This window comes from Cricetulus griseus, chromosome 9 (genome assembly GCF_003668045.3).
Source record: "Cricetulus griseus strain 17A/GY chromosome 9, alternate assembly CriGri-PICRH-1.0, whole genome shotgun sequence".
In the NCBI taxonomy this organism is placed as follows: domain Eukaryota; kingdom Metazoa; phylum Chordata; class Mammalia; order Rodentia; family Cricetidae; genus Cricetulus; species Cricetulus griseus.
The window spans coordinates 17241046-17246045 of record NC_048602.1 but is presented as its reverse complement, the minus strand read 5'-3'; positions in this window follow the sequence as shown (position 1 = coordinate 17246045).

Here is a 5000-nt window from a genome sequence, read left to right as displayed (position 1 = left end):
CTAACCCTAACCCTAACCCTAACCCTAAGCCTAACCCTAACTCTACCCTAACCCTATCCCTAACCCTAAACCTAACCATAACCCTAGCCATAACCAATTCCTTACGCTGACCCTAACCCTAACCCTAACCCTAACCCTAACCCTAACCCTAACCCTAACCCTAACCCTATCCCTATCCCTATCCCTAACCCTAACCCTAAACCTAAACCTAAACCTAACCCTAACCCTATCACTAACCCTAACCCTAACCCTAACCATGACCATAACCCTAATGCTAACCCTATCCCTAACCCTAATTCTAACCCTAACCCTAACCCTAACCATAACCACAACCCTAAAACTAACCCTGAACCTAACCCTAAACCTAACGCTAACTCTAATCCTAAACCTAACCCTATTCCTAACCCTAACCCTAACCCTAACCCTAACCCTAACCCTAACCCTACCCTAACCCTAACCCAACCCTAACCCTAACCCTAACCCTAACCCTTACCGTAACCCTAACCCTAACCCTAAACCGAACCCGAACCCTATCCCTAACCCTAAACATAAGCCTAAACCTAACCCCATCCCTATCCCTAACGCTAACCCTATCCCTAACCATAACCCTTAACCAAACCATAAACCTAACCCTAATCCTAACCCTAACCCTAAACCTAAACCTAACCTAAGCCTGACCCTAACGCTAACCCTAACCCTAAACCTAACCCTAACCCTAAAAATGACCATAACCGAAACCCTAAACAAACCCTAACCCTAAACCTAACGCTAACTCTAATCCTAACCCTAACCCTATTCCTAACCCTAACCCTAACCCTAACCCTAACCCTAATCCTAACCCTAACCCTAACCCTAACCCTAATCCTAACAACAACATTAAACCTAAACCCGCCTAAAGACCTGGGAACAACTAGAAGAGGTGTATAAGGCCAAAGATTCACAAGTGCCACACCAGTTCCAAGTAGGGGATGCTGTCTTTGTCTGGTGGCACCGAATTGGGAATCTAGAGCCTCATGGAAAGGACCATATTTGGTGCTCCTAACGACCCCTATAGCAGTGAAGGTTGAAGGCATCTCTGCTTGGATCCACACCTCCCACGTAAAGCAAGCCCATGAACTACAAAAAAAAAAAAAGGAATGGAAACTGGAAAAAGACTATGGATCCTCTTAAGCTGTGCCTATGTCGTGAGCATAGCTCAGGTGAAGGATAACAACTCCCATGCCCCCCAAAATTTAACCTGGCAGGTGATATCACAAACTGGGGATGTAGTCTGGTCAATTTCCAAGACTGCCCCACCCTGGACATAGTGGCCCACTGTAACCCCTGATGTATGCCATTTAGTGGTGGGACTGGATTCTTGGGATGTACTTATCTCCCAACTAATTTACCCACTGTTGGAAGAGCCGGCAGGGGCCCAGGATGCAGTAATCCACTCACCTGCTGTGCAATATGGGAAGCAGATTTGTACATTTGCCCTAGGGAAGGTAAGTCTCGCCCACAAGCAGTGAAGTGCAGGGGCCCTGAGTCCTTCTACTGTAAGGCATGGGAATGGGAGACTACCGGGGATGCCTGGTGGAAACCTTCTTCGTCTTGGGACTTGATTACAGTTAAGACAAACCATACTGATAGGCCTACCTGTTCTTCCATCAGCTCTAGGGTCAAACAGATGAGGAATGGACCCTGCAGCAGAACCCCTAACTGTAATCCCCTAAATGTAACCTTTCCAGACTCTGGAAAGAGATCACAGGAATGGGTTAGGGGCATGAGCTGGGGATCAAGATTCAGGAGATGATCCGGGATTGGTTATGACACTGAGACTTGGATAGAGAGCCTCTCCCTTCTACCAGTTGGGCCTAACAAAGTTTTACCTGATCAGAGCCCGCCATCCCCTGTACTCCCGAAAGGAACTCGTGTTCCTTAGCCCTGGACCTATGTCTACCTTAGGTAACTCTTTTCTGGCAATGCCTTCCACTGGACAGAGATTGTTAGAATTGATACAGGGGGCTTTCTCTGTCCTAAAGAGCTCTAATCCTAACATATTGAGTCTTGTTGGCTCTGCCTCACTTCAGGACCTCCTTATTATGAAGGAATTGCAGTATCTGGGACCTTCAATAACACCACTAGCCCAGATGCTTGTGTATGGGGCACTAGTCATAGGTTGGCCCTTACTGAGGTTACAGGCATAGGGACCTGCCTGGGAAACCCACCAGCTGCTTACAAACATTTATGTAATAAGACTCATAAGAGCCCTAAAACTTCTGACACCCGGTACTTGGTTCCTGGCATAGATAAATGGTGGGCTTGTAGTACAGGCCTGACATCTTGCGTGTCAACGTCAGTCTTCAATGACACCAAAGATTACTGTGTGCTTGTGCAGCTAATGCCTAGAGTCCTTTATCATCCAGCCAACAGGCTTGAGGATGAATTTGACAAGCGCCCCACCCGCTTTCTGAGAGAACCCATCTCTTTGATGTCAGCAGTAATCTTGGGCCTCGGGGTAGCTGCTGGCATTGGGACAGGTTACCGCTGCCCTAATACAGGCCCCTCAATACTTTAGTGAATTGAGAGTAGCCATGGATGAAGACTTAAGGGCACTAGAATAATCTATTGCCCAGCAGGAAGAATCATTGACATCCCTCTCATAAGTTTTGCAGAATACAAGGGAGTTAGATTTGTTATTTTTAAAAGACAGAGAATTATGTGCTGTTCTCAGAGAAGAATGTTGCTTTTATGTAGACCATTCAGGAGTAATTAAAGACTCCATGAGTAAACTTAGAGAGAGGTTAGACAAAAGACAGAGAGACAGAGAAACAAACACATCAAGGATGGTTTAAAAGCTGGTTTAGTACATCCTCTTGGATGACGACTCTGACATCCTCCCTTATGGGACCTTTCTTGATTTTGCTTTTGCTCCTGATCTTAGGTCCATGTGTATTAAATAGGCTAGTTACCTTCATTAGAGAAAGAATAAGTGCTGTTCAGATTTTAATGTTGTGCCAACAATATAGCTCTATACAATGTCAAGAAAATCAATATTATGAAGATATTGATATCTAGTTCTATGATTAGAACTAGGAACTAGAAGAAGTGGGGAGATGGAAGGCCAGGATAAAGAAGACCCCCTTAGCAGACAAAGAAAGGCTTAGAGTACAGGGTGACTGGCCAGGCCAGTAACTCTTTTCCTGGAACTGGCTGATAACACTTATGTGATTACCACAAGGTTAGAATGGCTTTGTTCCACGAAGCTGACCACAAAAGCTATAGCTGGTCCAGTAACTCTGTTGCAAGAAAAGGCTAACCCTAAAAAGTTAGATTAGAATCTTACAATCTTAAACAACAGGGAGTTTCCCCTTGTGATTCTCCTCGGGACCTTCCACTGGTATTCTTGGTATTTGGGGTTGTGGTTTCTTCCTTTAAAAACCCCTATTCCCAGTCAGTTGGGGTCTAACTTCTCTACCCCAGCATGGGATACAAGTCTTGACCCCAGCGCGCTGGTTCCTGTCAATAAACCTCGTGTGATTGCAGCAAGGATGGTCTCGCCTGAGTTCTTGGGGGTTGAGTCATCCTGAGACTTGAGTGAGGGTCTCCCCTCTCTGGGGGTCTTTCAATACAAGAGCAGGAGTCCTGCCTGAGCTACAGAAAGCCCATGTCTAGTTCTGCCCTCTGAGAGATTACAAAATCTTGGGGCACAATTTTAGGAGAAAACACAAACAGGTGGAAGATCTGGGTTCTGGGAGATGATTTAGCTAGGAAAGGATTGCCAACAAATATGTGAAAATAACTTGTGTTTTCAAACTTTAATGACTGAAGGGTAATGGCAACATACTCAAGTTGTCTATTACCTCCACATTTGGGCCCTAGAATGAGTGTGGTCATTACAAATTCACAATTAAAATATGTCAACACAAACAAAGGGAAATTCTCTATGTAGTCATGGCCATCCTTGAATTGCTCAGTGGTCCATGTGGCTCTCACACTCACAGAGATACCACTGCCCCTGCATCCCACATCCTGGACTAAATGTATGTGTCCCCTCAGCCTTGATGCTTGTTTTGAGTGAATTGGTTTGTAGTAAAATATGTCATAAATATATTTTATCATCTGCTTAAATTTCATCTAGTATTGGGGATTTATGCCAGCATTTTCCACAGAGGATGGAAAAAAGGTCTGTCACTGCCTCACCAAGCACTGCATTGTTAATTTAGCATTAATTCATTAATGTAGTCCATTTTAATCTTCTGTGAATGTCAAGAAAATTTCCTGGGAATTGCCCATTAAACTTAGGTGGGCCATCACAGAGATTTCTAGAACAAATAAAAGGTCACATGATCTTCAAAACCACTGCAGTGTGAAGTGGAAAAACCCCTGGTATACATGCTAAGGGATCCCAGTGTAGGACTGAAAGCAATTCATTCTGTCACAAAATTACAAATCTTAGAGTGCATTGATACCCATTCATTTAAAACCCAATCTACAAGCAGAGAAGCCAGAATCAGGCCTTTGCCTTGGTGACTGTCTCCAGGGAATTTGGGGGAAATGAGTACTTTGCACATCCATTGACCTGGGGAGCAGAGGGAGGATCTAGATTGCCCTTGAAGTGGGGATGGGTGGTTGTAGCCTCATGAATGAAGAGTCACAGCCAGACAGTTGTAAGATTTACCAGCCCTGCTCCATCAATAAGGGATGCCCAAACTGTTTGGTGGGCAATCCTTCCATCCTAGCATAAAGGAGGCTCAGTTAAGCAGATATCTTTGAGGTTGAGGCCAACCTGGCCTTCACAGTGAGGTATAGGAGAGCCAGGGCTATAAGTAGAAACCCAGTGTCAAGAAAAAAGCCTGGTATTTTGGTACATACTTTTAATCCCCCTATTCCAGAGTGAATGGAAATCACATGCAAATCTTTGGTTTTGAGGACAGCCAGGTGTACAGAGTTTGTTCCAGAACAGTTAGGGTTACATAGACAAACCCTGTCTCAAAAAAGGAAAAAAGGAGGGGTGGTAG